At 35.3% G+C, this 23,126-nt stretch overlaps 1 protein-coding gene across 1 annotated transcript in view; it reads right to left on the reverse strand.

Annotated features, from left to right (window-relative positions):
• The window catches only part of NDUFAF2 (NADH:ubiquinone oxidoreductase complex assembly factor 2), a 209,852-nt gene that overhangs the window by 116,167 nt on the left and 70,559 nt on the right, over positions 1-23,126 (reverse strand). The gene's annotated exons all lie outside the window — the stretch shown is intronic.

Here is a 23,126-nt window from a genome sequence, read left to right on the forward strand (position 1 = left end):
ACCTTTCTGACCCCTGCCCCAGAAAGGTAACCTACATAAATTACATCAACAGCCTCCCTTGCCCTCTGGCTTCCAGTGGGATCCAGCTAATAGGCAATACCAACAGGAGACCAGAAGGACAGTAACATTAGAGAATTTATTTTGTTGGCTCTCTTCTTGCAAGGTCAAATGGGGAGAAGGCTATTCCCACTGGCCCAAGGTCACAACTATGTCTCTAGATCCCAGAAACCACTTCTTCCCCTCACTGTTTCAGCACTGGAAATGGTAAAGACATCCTGCTGTCATCCTTCCAGTATTGCATTTGTGGTGGTTTCCTATACCTTGTAGTTTCCCTCCTAGGCCCAGCCCACACCTTTACATAGTCCCTTTATTTAGCAGTCTTCAAATTACCTAATTTGAATGCGCCATCTGTTTCTTGCCTAAATTTTAACTGATACAGATGGTAGATATAAATTGCTTGGCTGTTTTAAAAAAATAGTTATTAGTCTCATAACACTAAGAATAGGCAATGAATTTGTTTTGAGAATCTAAAACTAAATATAAGCTATAGTCTACAATGAGTGCTGGATTATGATCCACTTGGGCGAAGAAGCCATGACTTATTCATCTTTGTATTCAGTCCTGTGCCTAGAAAAGTCCCATGCACACTGTTTGCAACAAACATTCATCTGACTAATTTAACAGTCTATGATAGAAGCAGCACTCACCAAATATGCACAAGCTCGTATACATTTCCCAGCCTCCCCTGCAGTTAGGTGGGGGTCAAGTGGCTAGGGTCTGGCCAGTGGAACAAGGGTGAAAGTGATGTATGCTTCTTCCAGGCCTGCCCTTAACATCATCCCAAGTGAGCCTTTGACTCTTTTCTTCTCTTGTCAATGCTGAAAACTTTTCTAAGTGATGTCAGTAAGATAAATGAGATCTACTCAATTAAAAAACAAACAAACACACACTTCCGTTAAACCGGTGAGTTTTGTGGTTTATTTATTATTTATCTAATATAGCATGCAAGTATCCTCTATAACAATTTAACATTTTAAATAGTATGACGGATTTTTAACTTCTCTTTAGCTATTACAGCTTATGAAAATTTTTGCTATTTCAAGATAGAATGCAGACTCATCATATGCTCTAGACTATATGATAAATGAAAATAAATATCTTAACAATAATTTATTATTGACAAATTGGGAAAAAACTAAAACATTCTTTTTACTTGTTTAGCATTCGGTAAGTCTAAGAATAAAATAATTATAAAATGAAGTGATGATGAGGAGGAGTGCTACCTCTAGATTGAGACCCCTGGCACAGATTTGTGTCTTGTCCTTTTTGGTGTAGTGGGGAAGAGAAGGAGAGAAGAGACTGCTCTGTGGTTTAAAGAACAAGGTATAAAAAATGGTGTTTCTGGAAGCTTGGGCCATTTTCAGTTTTGCTGGATATTTCCTTTATGTTTAATACCCTCTTGGTTTTGTTTTTTAAATATTGTTTTAAAAGCCCTTTACCAAAAAAAAAAAAAAAAAAAAACAACGAGCGAGAGAGAAAGAGAGTTGTCTTGTTCTCTGCCAGCCATTAAAAATACACTATTGGCTGGGTGCAGTGGCTCACGCCTGTAATCCCAGCACTTTGGGAGGCCGAGGCGGACGGATCACTTGAGGTCAGGAATTCAAGACCAACCTGGCCAACATGGTGAAACCCGTCTCTACTAAAAATACGAAAATTAGCTGGGCGTGGTGGAGCATGCCTGTAATCCCAGCTACTTGGGAGGCTGAGGTGAAAGAATCGCTTGAGCCCGGGGTTCAGAGGTTGCAGTAAGCTGAGATCACGCCACTGCACTCCAGCCTGGGTGATAGAGTGAGACTCTGTCTCAAAAAAAAAAAAAATACACTATCTTCTCAAGCAGTGGGTTAAGCTTTTGAGATGTTTATGCTCCCAATGTTTTAGCTCCACGTGGATATTTAATATTCATATTTAGACAGAGGAATGTTAACAAAAGAGAACATATTTGTTACACACACACACACACACACACATATATATTTGCCTACCAAAAAAACCCAAATATGTACACATACATGAATTCACATATAAAAGTAGACAGCTATTTTGTGTCATTTGAGACTTTTACATATCTCATCTCTTTCTGAGATTTAGTCTTTCTGGTATTATATTTTACTAATTTGAGCAACTGTCCTTGGCTTTGTGTTCCTTTCATAGTTTGAACATGCTGTTTTGTTGAATTTTGTTTTTAAATTCCTTTGGCAATTATTACATATATAATGTATCAAAAATATATGGTGTGTGTGTAATGATTCAAGCTCCCTATCTTGCTGCCATCACATTTCTTTATGGCTATGGTTACAGACATTTTTGTATACTTAAAATACAGTCATGAACCACACACCTACATTTTGGTCAATGACGGACCACATCTATGACAGTGGTCCTGTAAGATTATAATACTGCATTTTTACTGTATCTTTTCTATGTTTAGATACACAAATACCGTTGTGTTGCAAATGCCTACAGCATTCTGTACAGTATCACGTTGTACAGGGGCAACAGGCTATACCCTATAGCCTAGGTGCATTTGGTTTGTGTAAATACAATCTGACAAAATTTCCTAATAACACATTTCTCAGAATTTATCCCCATCATTAAGTGGCACATAACTGTACTAGTTAGTCAAAGCACTCCCTTTAGCCATTTTTCCATCTCCTGCTCATCAAGATCGCTAACAGGTATATTGCCCATATTTGTTTACAAAAAGATCTTTCCATTCCTCTTGAAATACAACACCTACTTTTTTTCTGCAAAACTTTCTTAAGGCTCCTCTTCTAATGTCTAAATTAGAATATGCATCCAAATCCCTACAGCACTGCCTTCCTTGGCTGTAATAAACTCAGAAATTACATACTGATTTCTCTCAAGATTCTACTTTACCAGTCAATTTTCTCCCTGATGATCAGAATTAGGCTATAAGTCACAGATGTCTAGTTCTCCTTCTGATATGAAAATAACGTCAGCTATTGATTTATCAAATGAAACAGGTTGTATTTATTTATGTATAGTTTTTCCCAAGAGAGTCAACTATAAAAGCATCTCTTTTGTTTGCCTAACTTCTCCCTACAACTTTTTTTTGTTTGAAGTTGTAACTCCTTCTAAGTAGTCATCTTAGTACAGCTTCAGTTTATCCCTGTTCGGACTTTTAAAAATATATTTGAACCAAAACACTTTCCAAGAAAAAATATTCTACCTAAGGAGAGTTTAACGTTACTACAGGCAAAACAACATGAATTTTTGCTGAAAAAACATGGAAATAAATGAATTTGTATGTATACATATTTTCAATCTTATCATAAACTAGTGTCTTAAGTAGTTCTAGGTTTACTAATTACAGCTTCCATTAAATGAAAATGTAAACAATTCTTTAATAAAAATTAAATCTGTATCACAAAATAGGTTTCATGTGGAATAAGACGAAACATTTATACCATGAGGGATGATATGTAATAAAGCCCCTACTTGAAATGATGTCTTTAATATCTATGTTATTACTGTACTAACTTAATTAGGTATTGTCATACATAGATGGCATAAAAAATTTCACATCACTGTCTTCACATAGTGTAATAATTAATGTTCAAATAAAACCTATGTAAGCCCAACTTTTTAAAGTCATCTATGTGAAAACATAATAGTGATTTGATCACAAGCATTCCTATACACCAATAATAGACAAACAGAGAGCCAAATCATGAGTGAACTCCCATTCACAATTGCTATAAACAGAATAAAATACCTAGGAATACAACTTACTAGGGATGTGAAGGAACTCTTCAAGGAGAACTATAAACTACTACTTGAGTAAATAAGAGAGGACACAAACAAATGGAAAAACATTCCATGCTCATGGATAGGAAGACTTAATATCATGAAAATGGCCATCCTGCCCAAAATAATGAGAAAAAAGAGATGGTGGAGAGGATGTGGAGAAAGAGGAATGCTTTTACACTGTTGGTGGGAGCGTAAATTAGTTCAGCCATTGTGGAAGACAGTGTGGCAATTCCTCAAGGATCTAGAACCAGAAATACCATTTGACTGAGTAATCCCATTAATGGGCAGTAGTGTCCCAAAATTTATACAGATCCAATGCTATCCCCATCAAGCTACCATTGACTTTCTTCACAGAATTGGAAAAAACTACTTTAAAGTTCACATGGAACCAAGAAAGAGCCCTTATAACCAAGACAATCCTAAGCAAAAAGAACAAAGCTGGAGGCATCACACTACCTGACTTCAAACTATATTACAAGGCTACAGTAACCAAAACATCATGGTACTGGTACCAAAACAGATATATAGACCAATGGAACAGAACAGAGGCCTCAGAAATAATACCACACATCTACAACCATCTGATCTTTGACAAACTTGACAAAAACAAGAAATGGGGAAAGGATTCCCTATTTAATAAATGGTGTTGGGAAAACTGGCTAGCCATAAGCAGAAAACTGAAACTGGACCCCTTCCTTACACCTTGTACAGAAATTAACTCAAGATGGATTAGACTTAAACATAAGACCTAAAACCATAAAAACCCTAGAAGAAAACCTAGGCAATACCATTCAAGACACAGGCATGGGCAACGACTTTATGACTAAAACACCAAAAGCAACGGCAACACAAGCCAAAATTGACAAATGGGATCTAATTAAACTAAAGAGCTTCTGCACAGCAAAGGAAACTATCATCAGCGTGAACAGGCAACCTACAGAATGGGAGAAAATTTTTCCAATCTATCCATCTGACAAAGGTCTAATAACCAGAATCTACAAGGAATTTAAACAAATTTACAAGAAAAAAACAAAAACCTCATCAAAAAGTGGGCGAAGGATATGAAGAGACACTTCTCAAAAGAAGACATTTATGCAGCCAACAAACATATATAAAAAAAGTTCATCATCACTGGTCATTAGAGAAATGCAAATCAAAACCACAATGAGATACCATCTCATGCCAGTTAGAATGGCAATCATTAAAAAGTCAGGAAACAACAGATGCTGGAGAGGATGTGGAGAAACAGAAATGCTTTTACACTGTTGGTGAGAGTATAAATTAGTTCAACCATTGTGGAAGACAGTGTGGCAATTCCTCAAGGATCTAGAACTAGAAATGCCATTTGACCCAGCAATCCCATTACTGTGTATATACTCAAAGGATTACAAATCATTCTACTATAAAGACACATGCACACGTATGTTTACTGCAGCACTATTCACAATAGCAAAGACTTGGAACCAACCCAAATGCCCATCAATGATAGACTGGATAAAGAAAATGTGGTACCATTTTATATATCATGGAATACTATGCAGTATACCATGGAATACTATGCAGTATACCATGGAATACTATGCAGTATACCATGGAATACTATGCAGTATACCATGGAATACTATGCAGTATACCATGGAATACTATGCAGTATACCATGGAATACTATGCAGCCATAAAAAAGCATGAGTTCATGTCCTTTGCAGGGACATGGATGAAGCTGGAAACCATCATTCTCAGCAAACTAACACAGAAACAGAAAACCAAACACCACATATTCTGACTCATAAGTGAGAGTTGAACAATGAGAACACATGGACACAGATAGGGGAACATCACACACCAGGGCCTGTCAGGGGGTGGGGGACTAGGAGAGGAATAGCATTACGAGAAATGTCTAATGTAGATGATGAGTTGCAAACCACCATGGCACGTGTATACCTATGTAACAAACCTGCAACATTCTGCACATGTATCCCAAAACTCAAAGTATAATAATTTAAAAAAAGAAAACGTAATAGTGATTTGATGGCTGCTAAGAGTAAAGAGCCTACCGCCCATATCAATAACTCTGAGTTCAAGTGGTTGATAAGAATAACGAATGCTCTCAAGGAGTCTATATAAAACTAAGTTTAAAAAAGCAGCCAAAGGAACTAACCAGAAGAGATGCTGGTGATATGACCAGAGAAAAAAGTTAACAAAATAGAAAGGTGGGATACCTAAGGCAAAGGATGATGGTAACTAAAAGAGAAATAGGTGTTGAGCAGAAGTAGGTTCAGGAAATAGCAACGTTCTCATCTAAAATAAAAAGATTATATTATGTAAACTGGTTGGCCTTTTGCTGCAGAAGACCTCATTAGTTATATGAAGAATTGTAAGTAATCTTCATATATGCTTTTAAGTATTTTTTAAAAAGAAAGGAAAGAAGAAGGAAGAGGAAACCAGAAACAAATAATCATTACACTATCCAGACATTACATAACATCTCTTACTTGTGAATTTAGATGTATTGAACTTTTAATAAAATAGACTGACTTCACACTTTTAAAATGCTAAGAAAGAAAACAGCTAAGGCAGAAAACTAACCTGAAAACAAAATCAATGGTTTTATATATAAAAGACCTAAATTAAAGAGTTCATACCTCAAAAAGAAAAGTGGTCCATACTAAATAGTAAGATCCAATAAAAGGATCCAAGAGCTGAGATCTGTTGTTGACAGCAGAGCTTACCATTTTCATTAAAATGGTAAGAATGAATAAACTGGGGAATGAGAAAATGGGAATAGGAGGGCAAAGAATTGGCTGGTCTGTATAATGTAACCCAGACTTAGTTTAAAGAGCTGATAAGGTTCCCTCCTTGTCATGCCCATTCTGCCTACACAATCAGAACCATATGTGTCAGAAGTGCCTGGGATTAACCAATATGCTATCCCTGACTATTGAAAACAGTATGACACATCCCCTAAGATTCCTGTATATATGCTACATTACTAAAACCAGTTCTAAAGACCCTCACACTCACTGTACAGTAACAATCTGAACTGCCAACTGGTAAATCTGCACTTGTGACAACTGAATGTCTTTGAGACTGACCATTTAAAGGCATGATCTCTGTCAACCAGGGCTGAATGAGGATCACATTTTCCCTTTTCTCTGGAGTCCAGGCGCTAATACAGACTACTTCCATGGTCACCCAGGCTTTTGCTGGGTCACCATAGTTCCCAGTTCTCATAAAGAATAAATAAAGGCAAAAGCCAAAATACACTGGTTCTAGCTATAAACATAACCTCTGGAACGGGTGACTGTGAAAAGAAGATTGGGCTAGCTGCTGGCAAGGGGACATTTCTACATTAACATTCCAAAATAAAGAGACTGGTTGGGACTAGAGATGTATGTTTACATTTTAAATCTGAAAATAGGAATATACTTTTATCTGGTTGTTACAAACAGCTTGGCAGATGACAAACAACTTTTCGCCTTGCCTGACCTCTGTTCACTGGTGCACATCGCATTCTGGGGTGAAGACACTTGCAGCACAGAATGCTCTAAATGTCAACAATAGTACTTCAAAAAATTTCAGAGCACAGGCCTAGAATATGCATGTGCTTTCAGAGCCAGGAAAAAAAATGCAGAGTAGCTGGCAACAATCTGATAAATATAATAACTGTATCCTGAACACAGTAATGTGCAACCTAATACAAATGTTTGCTTAAACCCCAAACGGAAATAGTGTCAAAAAAGCAATACATTTGACCTTTCAGGTAACAACTTTAAAATGCAGTGAACTCTTGCTCATCTGCTTTCACACAGAGAAATCAATTGCACGAGTAATTCAACACGCATGGCAATCAAAAAATCTTGTACATTTTATTTTTATTTTTAAAGATATTTTTGAGCAGTTTTAGGTTCACAACCAAATTGAGAGAAAGGTGGAGACATTTCCATATATCACCTGCCCCCATACATGTATAGCCTATCCTATTATCAGTATTCTCCACCAGATACATTTGTTTTTGAAAGCGAGTATTTACCTAGACCATCTACCTTGTGCTAGGCCTCATGTTATTTAGGTGTTGGGGGTCAGAGTGGGTAAAGATATACACTTAAATGTGTAACTAAAATACAACATGCTAAGATTGCTGAAAAGTGGTCTGTACAGTTTTATAAGGGCACAGAGTTCCATAAGACGGCAAAGAGTAAGCCACAAGACTGCAAAGAGTAAGCCTAGTGTACACATAAACTGAGCATCAGGAAGATAGATGACAGACGGATTAAAAACCGTCAGAGATAATACACAAAGTATAAAACAAAGTTACCTAGTGCTAATAAAGCTGTGGGGAAAAAGACACTCACCTACATTGTTGGTGAGAATGTGAACTGCTAAGGTCTTTTTGGAAAGTACTCTGGTAATATTTATTAATAAAAGTTACACATATTCTTTGCCATAGCAATGCCATTTCTGGGAATTCATGTTACAAAAGGTAAAAGCATGAGTTGAAAAGGATATTTGTACAGGATGTTTATGGATCATTTTTAGTAGAAAAAAACTGCAAACAACTAAAATGTTCATCAATACATTAATCAAAGGTTAAATAAACTGTGGTATATCCATACTATGGAAAATATGCAGTTATTAACAATAATACTTTAGGTCCGACCTAAGTGATGTTTATTATTTACTGTTTACTAAGAAATGCAAGTGTTGAAGAAGGAAAATAGGATAACACCATTTTTGTAAAAGATAAATAATACCCCTTCCAGAAAATCTTATTTGTATCTGTATATGAATATAGAAATTTTATGAGCATGGAGAAGTGATGGGAGCTGTAGAAGCATCATTTCAGACTTCTAATATTGAATGTGATAAGAGAAGGGGATAAGTCGAAAACAAATATGCACATAGCAAATTGTGGTGGGGGGAATGTTCATGCTATAAAGAAAAAGGAAAATATGTAGAACTCTATAATGTTACTCACTTTCTTATTTCACTCAGGTTTCTTTTCAAATGCCACATCCTCAGAGAGATCCTTCTGGAAGTTATTATGTAGTTGCTGCACTCTAATTTTGTCACATTCTAGCCTTTTACCTGGCACTGTAAGTTTTGCACATTTCTACTTGACATCATATCATATACTCATTTGTTTACTGCTTGTGTCTCTTACTAAAAGGCAAACTCCATGAAGGTGGAAAGAAGGCTTTGTGTTGTTTATTAACATATCCCCAGAACCTAAAATAATGTCTGATACAAAGATGGCAGTCAATAAATATCTGTTGATTCAAGAGTGAATGAATTATATCTCATACATAAAAACAAAAAATACATATGGGCAGGGACAACAAGCTAAAAGAGAAATAAAGACATTGATTTGATTGGGTGATGAAATTGACAGCAACTGATAAGAAGAAAAAAGGAGGCTTTTAATAAGTAGTAAATTAAATAGTTAAGCTAATATATTTTGGAATGTTGAAAATAGCAAATTCTCAAGTGGGGTGGGCAAGGAGGGAAGAAAGAAAGAGAGGGAAGTCTGGATTACATGAATGACCTAAAATGTGTATGCCTGAGTAATGCTGTGAAAGGAAAGCACAAATGAGAAAATCGTTTTTCCAAATACTTACAAACTTTATCTGTTGGACACAGTGGTACTTCTCTCACAAAACAGTTTTGCTTTGGTTTGTAAACCAATGTATAAAAAGTCAAAATATATTTAACTGGTAGATTTTGGTATTAACATACAGAAGGTAAAACAATAGGAAGTGATGTTGACAAAGCAAGCATTTATAGACTCCTAGAAGAATAAGCACATTCTTGTAATCTAGCCTGATTATGCTTATTTAACACCTAAAGAAAATTCTGAAACTCAAAAAAAAAAAAAGTCCACGTGTACCTTTTAAGCACAGGTAGCAGAAATATATACTCTTCTTTTCCAATTACAATAGTTTATAAATTAGATGGTCTCAAATATAATTAAACATAACAAAACAACTGTAATCAGTTACACTATGTTCTTAAACTCTTGAGTATGTGAAAAAATAAAGACCAACACTTATTTAATTTACATGTTTTCTGGGTAATGTTCTCACTTTTTATAAACTAATATTAAATTAAATATAATTTTTCTTAATAAGGATAATATTTTTACATATAGTTGTGAAAATTCTAATTTTCAAATAAAGCTATCTGAGGGCATCCTGTTATGGTTAAAAGTACACACTGCCCACAGAGACAAAGAACTCTGCAGGAACAATGAACACACTCCTAAGTCCTTCAGTTCACCTACAATCCATGAATATTTAAAAATCATGTATAATATGAAATCTCCACAAGATATGCATTAAACAAAAGAAAGAACTTTTTGTACATTTTGCTAAAAATAAAAAACCCACCACACTTGAAAATGAAATAATTTCCTTGAAAAGGTAACTTGTTCTCTGTCACTATTATTTGGATATCCATTCAAAAAAATTTTTAAACACATTTTAAAATAATAATTGTTATTCTCAAAAACATCAACTGTAGGTTACTTGCAAGAACATGAAATAATTATTTCAATGACATAGAAAACAAGCTCGTATTATATTCCTACAATACTCATTTTCTATCTTGAAAGGCTCTTATGAAAACCTGTACAATACAACCTTTTTTAACTTCAAGAGCTATCTTATTCTTTCTGTTTAAATAGTAAAGATAAACTGATTTTTACACACATATTAGATTTTCTACAAATGACTAAACACATATTTAGATATCAAATGTGGACATATTTAGTTAAAATCAATTAAACTGAGAAGTCCTTCCCTCTGGCTGTCTATATTTTTCTTTAATCCTGGTCAGTGTAAACCCTTATTACCAGTAATTTGTGACTATAATGCTGAGGAAAAATGCTAGCCTCATGATTTTTGTCATTTCTCCCCCTTCTTCCCCTGCAGGCTGCTACTGTTGATGGCCTTTATGGAAATATAAATTCAATCAGCAGCTGCAAATTTCATGAGACGTCCATCTTCATGCTGAATTTCTAACTGAGTGTCAAAACAATCTGTGGATTTCTCCCTGATGAAACACACATTGAATTGTAAATTTCTGCAATTTCCTCATGTTTGAATTTCAGTTGCAGCAAAATAGTGCTATCTCAGATATACTTCCTATAAGGCTCAAACAAGTAATTTTCTCCTATTCCTTCATTCCATTTAAAGAGTTAACTTTTTTAAAAAGCCATGATATAAAACATCTGCCCCCAATTGAACAATTAGATTTTCTATACTATTATAAGAAAATGAGCATATAAAAACCATTAATATATGTTTTACAAATAAATTTTCACCCCGAGACTTATTTTTTCTATGTGACCTTTATTTACTTACTTATTTTGTAATTAGTGGTAAACAATGCAATAAGCTTTGATAAAATTAGTGTTTTCTATATATGAAGTCAAGACAGTAAATAAATCAAAAGCAGTCACAAAATAATGACTAGTAACTTCAAGGTTAATGAGACACATTTTCATTAAATATTGCCAAGAGTAAAAATATTAAAACATAGAATCAAAACAGAGCAGGCATTCCTCTTAATACATATTTACAGAGTTAATTTTTCACCAAAGAATCATTTTCAACTAAATAGCTAAATAGAACTGCTTTTAAATAACACACTATTATAGAAACCATATTCTTTCACAACTAAATAAGCAAAAATGTTATATGTTTAAAAAAGATATCTTAAGAAATTCATTAAGTAACTTGTATTCCAAGATACTAACTTGTTTTTATAAACATCTTTTATTAATATTACTAACAAAATAATTCATAGTCCTATTCAACAAGACAATGCAGTAGACAAATCTTACGGATGATCTGTAAAACAAGTAATGAAATCACAATTATCGATTCATTCAATAAATACATATTGAACATCTCCTATGTGCCAGTTATGTTTATGAGGTCATGGGGTTATGGAGATGTGCAGAATACAGTCCTTTACCTCAGAGAAGGCAGTTTAGTTGAGAGGCAAAAAGAAAAAAAATATTAAAACATAGTAAAATAAATGCTATAAGCTGACACATTATGGGAGGACAAATTTAGGGGAACGCTGAAGAGAGGGACAGCTATATCAATAAGCAGTTATAGAAGCTTTCAAAAAGAGCTGTAGTTTCTAAGGACGTATAGGAGTTAGCCAGGAGAGAAGCAGAAGGAGAGACATTCTAGGCAGAGGGGAGAATACAATTAAACACATGGAAGCATGAAATAGAGGGCCTTTGGAAAACTGTTAGCAATTGGAAACAGAGAACAAGGCTGATATGTAGTATGATAGAATAAGGTAAGCTAGAATATTAAATACTTATTTAAACATTTATTTTTTAAATAATAAAATGTTTATTTAAACATTATCCAGAAAGCAGTGGGAAAATATTTTAAGCAGAGGTATAATAATAATCAAGGATATCTCTCAACAGGATATAAAAGCTACAGTATAATGATTAAGAATACAAGCCTCTGGAGCCAGACTTACTTTAAATAGAGCTCTGCCATGTGCTAACTATGTGATTTGGGATAAGTTACTTTCTCTATTTCTCAATTATCTCAACAGTAAAACAGTGATAATAATACTACATATTGCAGGGTTAGAATGAAAATGACGTGTCATAATTATTCGAAGCTATTATTATTACTATTATTATTATCATTTTATAACTTGGTAGGGTCTATCAGTCTAACTTAACATATATGAGGCCTAAAACAAATAATCTTATTAAAATCACCTAGAACGCCCTTTGGCACAAACTAAACATTTGACTTATTTTCACTTAGAAAACATTTACTGAATATTTATTAGGTACCAGATACACACAAAACAAAAAATGTTTGAAAAATGCACTGGAGGGAAAAGAAAAGTTAAAACAATCCCAAAACAGAATTTTTAAAAAGCTATTAGAGAATCAACCAATATCCTTAAAATAGAAAGAAATTAAGATTCAATCAAATTACATCAATGTTAAAAAATACAGAAAATTCTTATAATGTGGTATAGTCCAAGCCAATATGTAAGGGCTTCCTTCCTGCTCCAAACATAGAGAAATACTGGATAAAATACTTTCAAAATAATACTTTGCTAAAAATAAGAAACAAAAATTCCTCAAGTGCTGGAAACAAATAGAAGTCAAAGCCAGAGCCATAAGCTTAAACAGACACTGTAGCAATCCCCGGGGTTTCAAACTCAGCTCTAGGCTTTAAGGGCTAAGTGCTTGGACATACACCTTTAAATCACTTGCAGGAGTGAAAACATACCCATAGCTGATGTGAGGTGGGGGATCAAGAACTGAGCATCCACCTAAAGCTCACAGAATCAAAGAGGTGTGCTACTCAAGAAAAAGTAACTAGAAAAACGTGGCCCATGAACTCTAAGAGGAAAGAAGCCAGTCATTAATTTGAAGCCTTCAATGAGAGAGGGAAAACAGTCACCACCAAAACATAAAAAACTCTACAAGAGTATCCTATATATGTGAGGGTTTTAAATTTACATAATTCCATGGTGTAAAATTTAAAAGTAACATAAAATCTGACTGGACCCTTGAAATTTTTAAGGACCAAAAGATGTAGATGTAAATAGTCCCACAAAGATACTCACATACTATACTGGACTTCCATAGAATACATAGTCCCTAGTAAAGATGAGCTCATAATAAAAAATTATAAATTGAAGAAACCATCACGAGGAGAAAGCTTTAGCTGATGTAATAAATAGGCAAATTACCCTTCAAATACTACAAATAAAATAATCTAAAACTATAAATAGAATCTGAAAATGACTAAACCACTAAAAATGTTTAGAATGATTTTTCAAACACAGAAAAGCCACAATGACAACACTGGTTATGCAAAAAAAAGAACTAAAATATTTTTAAAAGAACCAAAGAGAAATTCAATAAAAAAAAATCAAGAAAAAGAAAACCTCAAGGAATGACAGATTAGAATAGCTGACATGGAGGACAGAATACAATCTGTATCTTTACTAGGCATTCTAGAAGGAAATGACAGAAGAAGGGGGGAACACCTATTTGAAAAGACAGTGGCTGACATTTTCCAAAACTGATGAGCCACATGAATCCCTTCCCGGGTCTAGGAAAAACAAAAATCAGAATAAATAAATAAAAAGAAAAGAAACTCATACCTAAATAAAGTACAGTGAAAATGTAACACACTAAAGGCAGGCCGGGCATGGTGGTTCACGCCTGTAATCCTAGCACTTAGGGAAGCTGAGGCAGGCAGATCACCTGAGGTGAGGAGTTCAAGACCAGCCTGGCCAACATGGCAAAACTCCGTCTCTACTAAAAATACAAAAATTAGCTGGGTGTGGTGGCATGCGCCTGTAATCCCAGCTGCTTGGGAGGCTGAGGCAGGAGAATCGCTTGAACCTGGGAGGCAGAGGTTGCAGTGAGCTGAGATCACGCCACTACACTCCAGCCTGGGCCACAGAGCGAGACTCCGTCTCAAAACAAACAAACAAACAACACCACCACCAACAACAACAAAAACACTAATGGCAAAGAAAGGATCTTAAAAACAACCAGCAAAGGATAGGTCAGATTATCTACAAAGAGAAGATAATTAAAGGTAGATGTCTCATATGCAATAACAAATGCTAGAAAACAACAGAATAATATCCTCAAAGAGCTAAGGAAATATAAGTGTTATCCAAGAATTCTATACCCTATTAAACCATCATTCAGGTCTGTGAGGAAAACAGACATTCTCAGACAAATAAAAACTGAGAATTTATTTCTCCCAGTTTCTTGGGAAATATATGTGTAAAGAAGGAAAACTGAGCATAGAAAGGAGAATGGAATGCAAGAATATGTTATGAGAAAAGATATTGGTAAACACATTAGAAAGTTAAATAAGTACATAATATTGATAATAACAGTAACAGAAAAACTAAGTAACTTGGAAAGAGTAATAGTTAACATTTTTGTCAATTTGTTTGGGCCATGATACCCAGATTCCTGGACAAACGTTATTCAGATGTTTCTGTAAAGTTGTTTTCTAGATGAGGTTGACATTTTAATTAGTAGACTTTGAGTAAAGCAGATTAACCTCCATAATGTGAACAGGCTTCATCCAACCAATTGAAGGCCATAAGAGAACAAAGACAGGAAAACCTCTCCTCAACAAGAAGGAATTTTGCCAACATAATATCTTTAGAACCACGATTTTTCCCTAGGTCTCTTGCCCACCAGCCTATCTTGCAGATTGTGGACTTACCAAGCTTCCACAATCACAATTCCTTACAATAAATCTCACTCTCACTTGTTGGTTCTGTTTCTCTAGAGAAGCCTGACTAATGCAGAAGGCATTTAGAAACAAAGGGAAACTAAAATGCTAAACAACACAAGCAAGGAAAGTACAAATGAGCATGGTATGCAAAGGTAAAAAGGCATAATATTAAATACTGTTAAACACATAAATAATATCAATACCAAGGAAAAGAAACAGAATGTATAACATCCAAAACAACAGAGTGGGAAAGGTGGGGGAAGGAAAATGATATGAATAATGTGAATAGACAGAATAAGGGCCTCCTAAAGATGTCTATGTACTAATTCCTGGAACCTGAGACTGTTACCTTACATGGCAAAAATGACTTTGTATATGTGACTAAATTAAGGGCCTTGAGATGAAGAAGTTATCCTGAATTACCTGGGTGGACTCAATGTAATCACAAGAATCCTTATAGAAGGAGATAGAAGGGTCAGAGTTACAGAAAATGTGAGGGAAGAGCAGAGGTCTGAGAGTCAGCGACAGATCTGTTTGAAGATGGACAAAGGGATCACAAGCCAAGGAATGCAGGTAGGCTCTAGAAGCTAGAACAGGGGAAAAAAACAGATTATCCTCTAGATCCTCAGGAAGAAACACAGCCCTGCCAACAACTTGATTTTATCCCAGAGAGACTAATCTTGGCTATCTGACCTCTAGAACTGTAAGATAATAAATCTGTGTTGTTTTAAGCCACTAAATTTGCAGTAATTTCTGACAGCAGTAATAGGAAACTAATACTATGCCACAAAGTTAGAAATGAGAAACCAGTAATAAAAGTAACACCAAATCAAGTTTCCTAATATATTTGGAAACTTCTTCAAAAAGCAAAAAAAAAAAAAAAAAAAAAAAAAAAAAAAAAGGCTGGACGCGGTGGCTCATGCCTGTAATCCCAGCAGTCTGGGAGGCCGAGGCAGGCGGATCACGAGGTCAGGAGTTCGAGACCAGTCTGACCAACATGATGAAACCCCATCTCTACTAAAAATACAAAAATTAGCTGGGCATGGTGGTACACACCTGTAATCCCAGCTACTCAGGAGGCTGAGGCAGGAGAATCACTGAACCAGGAGGCAGAGGTTGCAGTGAGCAGTGAGCAGAGATTGTGCTGCTGCACTCCAGCTTGGGCGACAGAGTGAGACTCTGTCTCAAAAAAATAAAGATCATACTCCCAGCTACTCAGGAGGCTGAAGTAGGAGGATTGCTTAAGCCCTGGAGTTGGAGGCCTGCCAGGGCAACACAGCGAGACCTCATCTCTTAAACACACACATGCGTGCATGCGTACACACACACACACACACATAACAAAACCCACACAGTTCAAAATAATTCATGGGTCAAAGAAGACAGAATGGAAATTATAAGATAATTAAAACTTATCAGAGAAGCCTAGCATAAATGTATCAAATATTCAGAGATGCATCTAAATTATTACTTATAGTAAAATATACAGCCCTGTTTATAACAGAAAACAAAGAAACTAAAAACTGATTATCTAAAATTTAATTCAAGAAATCAGAAAAATAATACCAGTGGGGGTTGGTGGGAAAAGGAAACAGAGAAAGTAGAATATATGAGATAAAAGAGGACAATTATTGCTTAGTGAAACAAAATAAAAAACGATGTAATTAAAAGCTGGTTCTTTGAAAATAATTATAGACAAACATCTTATTAATTGGTCAAGTTTTAAAAGGCAGTGTTAGGAATTTACAAATATATGTAAAAAGCATAAGAGAATGCAATAAATAATGTTATACAAATAAATTTGAAAACTTAAACAGTATAATTTTCCAGAATACATATATTATCAAAATGGATCAAAGAAGAATTAGAGAAACTAAATAGAATCTGCTACTATTAAAGACATTGAATTTGTAGTCAAAAATCTTTCTGTAAAAAACACCAAGACCAGAATATCTAACTGTTAAATTTTCCAGGACACTTAGGAACATCTAACCTCTGTTTTACACAATCTGTTCCAGAAAATAGAAAAAAAGAAGGAAATGATTCAGCTCTTTTTAAGAGGTGAACATAATCTGATACCAAAAATCAGAAGAGGCCAGTACAAGAAAAAGGTAAGGCCCATCTCATTTATAAGAATATATGTAAAAATCATTCATTTTTTAAAAACCAGGTATTTTCCTTATTGTCTTAAAGCTCACGCTGGATGTTTAAAAAAAACAAAATTTATATTTTATCCAGCACTACGGGGTATTTTATAGCAGGAGGGTTTTTTAGCTACATTAGATTGCCTTGTTGCTGGAAAAAAAATAGTCTTTCTAAGAAACTTTAAAGTTTTTCTTAATTTGTTATGAACTTATTGAAGTGCACTGCATTTGTTAAAAGAATATTTATTAATATTCTACTTGTACAGAAGAAAAAGAGTTGTAGTTTAGTATCAACCCTCAAAGGAAAGGGGAAGAGTAAAATGAGGGAGGGGAGTGAAGATAGGGAAAAGGAGAGAAGAGGGAAAACAAGAAGAAGGTAGAATAGCAGCTAATACTTATACAGCACTTACTATGTGCCAGACATTCTTCTAAACACTAACAGGTTTACTTGCCTAATCTCCAAAATAACACTATGATGATGGGTACTATTGTTATCCCCATAATACAACTAAAGAAACAAGTGAAAAAAAATTACAATTCTTCAATTTTCTTGTGGGATAAGATACTCAGTGGATTCAGAAGCAGCACTAAAAATTAATCCCTATAAATGAAAGGTAACGTTTTGATAATCATCATTTCTACCTCAAAGATTATCTAGCATAATGTCTTTATTTTACAGATGAGGAAATACAGGCTTTTAAAGAGAATGAGAATTACCCACATAAGGTAATAGAACTCTAAAATGACAGTCAGTACAAGAAAACAAATCTTAAGACTTATTTTTTGTGTGTGCATATTGATATTTTATTTGGAAAAAATTTTCTTAGGAACTAAAAAGTTTTTCACTATATTGCTAATGGTATTCTAATAACATCCATATAAGATATGCAATAAAATGCAGGCTCTTAAACCATCCATAAGCCTATGGAATCATAATCTCTAGTATAAAATTCAGTTTGGCTGTCACTGTTTTTATTTAAAGTTTCCATTACTTTTATCAGTCACTTAGGGAACCTCCATATAGAGGTGAATGAGAATATACAAATTTAAGAACACTACAAACTACCTTTTATTATAAATGCATAAATACATCTCATGTTCTAAGTGGTAAACTGGTATTGAATAAATAAAAATACATTTTATTGCCATTTATATAGCTTAAACTTAAAATACTTATGTTAAATTCTAATTTGTTAATTAAAACATTAATAAAATTTGATGAACTTAAACCAGTGGTATAATGATAAATGTTTAATAATCTTCTGGGCACAGTTCCAACATAAATACTGATTGGATTAAACTTATTTGAATATTGGAAGACTGTTTCCTTAATTTTTGTGCTATTCAGAATATAATGACTATAGACACGACATGCATTAACATTTTCTCTATCACTTCCTTAAGCACAATCAACAAAAGAATAAATTAAGCCCTGATTTGTAGCATTTGCCAATTCCTGTGGTTTAAATAAATACTCTTTTATGGCTAAGTTCAGGCTCTAACATGATGTCACTAAATGTGAAGTTAGGAAGACACACCCGGTAGCCAGCCATTATATATTATTTTACCATATAAATATGATAGGCATAAATAACCTCAAGAGCATAGATAACAGTAAAATGTAGTAAGCTAATTAGAAAGTACTGAGTTTTAAGTATTTACTACCTTTGTAAGTACTTATAATTAAATAAGTTAATATGAGGATGCAGTGGCTCACGCCTGTAATCCCAGCACTCTGGGAGGCCGAGGTGGGCGAATCACCTGAGGTCAGGAGTTCAAGATCAGCCTGGCCAACATGGCAAAACCCCATCTCTACTAAAAATACAAAAAAATTAGCTGGGTGTGGTGACACATGCCTGTCATCCCAGTTACTCCGGAGGCTGAGGCACAAGAATCTCTTGAACCTGGGAGGTGGAGGTTGCAGTGAGCCAAGGTCACGCCACTGTATTCCAGCCTGGGCAACAGAGTGAGACTCCATCGCAAAAAAAACATAAATAAATAAATACAAAGAGACAGGGTCTCCCCTGTGTTGCCCAGGCTAAACTCAAACTCCTGCGCTCAAGCAATCCTCTACTCCTGCCTGTGTGTTTCACAGAGTTGAGACTATAGGCACATACCACCCTGCCCAGCTACTTCAATTTTTACTAATGTTTATATTTAACAACTAGTTTACAAAATTTCCAATCAGTTCTAACGGGCTGGTGCAAGCTGGCTCCACCACACCACTGAAAACCCACACTTTTGCTTTCTGAAATTTTACATAATGAAATTTCACATAAAATCATACATTCATTTTTTTGTCTCAAACATTCTACAAAGTTATCTAATTTAGCAAAAGTCAATTAATTAAAAAAAGTGTGCCCAAAGAAAACCCGAATCAATAATCTATTTGTTTACATTTTTAGTTCAAAGCTTCTACAAAGATTTTTAAATTTAGATTAATATAGAAAGGACTCCCATGCTTAATTCTCTGAGTCTGAGGTGTTTATTTTGCCCTAATATACACTGTCAACATAACATCAGTATGAATTTGTCTTATTCCAAAATCATCTTATTAGGACATAATCAGTTATTTTAGAACTTACTACCTATTGTAAGCTGTTTGACGCCTACCTCTATCTCATTCGAATAGAAAAAAGCAAGAGTGAAAAGTAGAGAAAGGAATATGCTTTTGATTTGAGGCAAATGTTGAGTTTAAAAATGAAGAAGAGAAAATGAGTACAGTAAGGGACTTGAGCATCCTCAGATTTTGGAATCCTTGTGAAGACTGGAACCAATCCCCTGAGAATACTAAGGATGACTACTTTCTTTGGGATAGGCCTGATCTTACCAAGTGTGGCCAGGCACCAGGTGCTGGATATCCCAGATACATCAAGGGTACAATGAGAGGTCAAGGTTACACAGGCACAAACAACCTACCAATCCTTTAAACTGAGACTCAATTATTATCGAGATTTATAAGCCATGTTGATGCCTAAAACTACAAGCTTTGACCACTTTACATGACATTCAGATGATTAAAAAACAGAGGCACTTGATCTGGGATCCTCAGGCTTTGGGGAGAGAACTGTTTCACAGACTCCTACCACAATAGCGGAGGACAGCATAGTAATTACTCAAGCATTTATCTCCACCTTAAGAACTATACTCTGTCAAGACAATATATTAGTGTGGTAGAAGGCAAAATTAGTGAAAAAAGAAGAAAGCTTCAAATTCCCTATTGACAGTTATCTCATAGTTTTCCAACCACATAGTTATTTACCAGCTTTCATGCTACATGGCTGCCACCTACCAGAAATGCATTATAATTTCAATATGTATACAATGAAAGCAATCATCCAACAGGATTTCTTTGAAACTAGCCTTATGTCCCCCAATATATAGTTTTGTAATTTCAGTCTTTTGCTTTTCCATCTTATATAACATACCACTCCCTTCCTCTGCCTTTTGTCCTTTTTGAATTTTACATAAAAAGGGTGCCAAATATATATGTGTCTATAATACTTTTAAATCCCAAAGGTAAATCATTTTACCTCTGTATAATTTTTTTTTTTTTTTTTAGATCGAGTCTTGCTCTGTTGCCAGGCTGGAATGCAATGGCGTGATCTTGGCTTACTGCAACCTCTGCCTCCTGGGTTCAAGCGATTCTCCTGCCTCAGCCTCCCGAGTAGCTGGGATTGAAGGCGTGCACCACCACGCCCAGCTAATTTTTGTATTTTTTGTAGAGACAGGGTTTCACCATGTTGGCCAGGATGGTCTCGATCTCTTGACCTTGTGATCTACCTGCCTCAGCCTCTGAAAGTGCTGGGATTACAGGCGTGAGCCACCGCACCCAGCCATAAGTCTTTTTTAAAACAGAAATCTGTTAGCCACACATCTAATTGTTAAAATATAATCCATAATCACCACCATAAGACAGGGCAAGGAAACTATATATAATCCGTAATTATTTTTGTTTGTTTTTAACCTTTTTGCTTCAGATTTTTTAATCATTTTTAAATAGAAACTTGGAAATTTACAGTACTGATTGCTATTCTGACATGCAGAATTTTCTGTGCACTAATGTGGAAAGATTTCTTAGTACTAAAGGACATCCAGAAATATTTCAACAATCATTAAGTTTTCATGACTTTCATATTAAATACAGAAATATAAGAAATTGGGCCAGGTGAGGTGGCTCAGGCCTGTAATCCCAGCACTTTGGGAAGCCGAGGTGAGAGGATCACTTGAGGTCAGGAGTTCAAGACCAGCCTGGCCAACATAGTGAAACTCCATCTCTACTAAAAATACAAAAATTAGCTGGATGTGGTGGCATGCACCTGTAGTCCCAGCTACTCAGGAGGCCGAGGCAGGAGAATTGCTTGAACCCAGGAGGCAGAGGTTGCAGTGAGCCAAGATCATGCCATTGCACTTCAGCCTGGGCAACAGAGCAAGACCCTGTCTGAAAAATTAAAAAAATTAATTTAAAAAATTGGGTGTTATATTTAGTAACATTTTTAAGTAATTAAAAATAGTGTGTCAGATAAGTATATATTGTTTTAGTCACTGAAATTTTTAAAAGACTCTACCATTAGATATGACCTACTTTCAGAGTTAATAGGAGTTTATGCCTAAGCATGCCTACTTCAAAACGAAGCCAATGTCCCAAAAGTCAGCCTTGCTTGTGATAGTTCTTTGACTTCAATTTAGTCTCAAGAGGTAACAAACAAGAAAAAGGAGAAACAAAAATTCTGCATTCTTATTTAATGCCTATATCATGGGTGTTGAATAAATATTAAACATATGCAAAAGATGTTCTCTTCTCCCTGTATATAGTTAAGAGTTTAACATCTTTCTAAAACTTATAAAACCAAAGATCTGTTATATGGATAACTGACAATAGAAAGTTTATCAGCCTTAGTGTTTCAAAAAAAGCTGCAAATAAGGGTAACAATTATGCCAAAACAAAAATTTTAGAATGGCCTACTCTGAGTTATTTTTACTTAAACTTCTGAAATCAAATATGTGGGGGTTTTCTTCACACCAACCAATTATTCAACTCTCCAGACACCACCTGGGTGTCCTAAAATTGAATTTAATTCAATTATGACACTAAGTCCTAGGAGTTAGTGCAGACTCCATAGGTTACGTCCCAAGACTATTGGTACTTCAGACACAGGTCACAAGTCCCAGGTTGCCATCTGTACTTCCTACCAACCAGCTATAAATTAGGGGTTCCCAGGACTCCCTCCTCAAGTCTGATAATTTTCTAGCACAGCTCACAGAACTCAGGAAGACAATTTATTCACTACCACCTACTTACAATAAAGGATACAAATGAACAGCCAGATGAAGAGGTATATAGGGTGAAATCTGGAAAGGTTCCAAGCACAAGAACTTCTGTCCCCATGGAGCTGAGGTGTGCCACCCTCCTGGCATGTAGATGTGTTCACCAACTTGTGGCTATTGTCAAAACCTGAAAGCTCTCCAAACTCTGCCATTTAGGGGTTTTCACGGAGGTCTCATTAAATAGGCATGATTGCTTAAATCACTGGCCTTGGTGATTAGCTCAACGTCCAGCCCCTCTCCCCTCTCCAGAGATTGAGGGGGTAAGGCTGTAAATCTCAACCATCTTAATCATGTCTTGGTCTTTCTGGGGACCAGCCCCATTCTTAAACTATCTAGGGGACACTTGCCACCAGCCATCTCATGAGCATACAAGAAACACTCTCATCACTCCAGAGATTCCAAGGGTTTTAGGAGCTGTGTGCCAGAAACTGGAGACAAAAATTAAATATGTATTTCCCATGGTACCACACCTACAATCAAATTCAATAATCTCCAGTAGGAATTACTCCAAGGTCAGGTATATAAGTTAGCGTGTCTATAAAGGTGCTTTGCACATGAC

This window comes from Pan troglodytes, chromosome 4 (genome assembly GCF_028858775.2).
Source record: "Pan troglodytes isolate AG18354 chromosome 4, NHGRI_mPanTro3-v2.0_pri, whole genome shotgun sequence".
Taxonomy (NCBI): Eukaryota; Metazoa; Chordata; class Mammalia; order Primates; family Hominidae; genus Pan; species Pan troglodytes.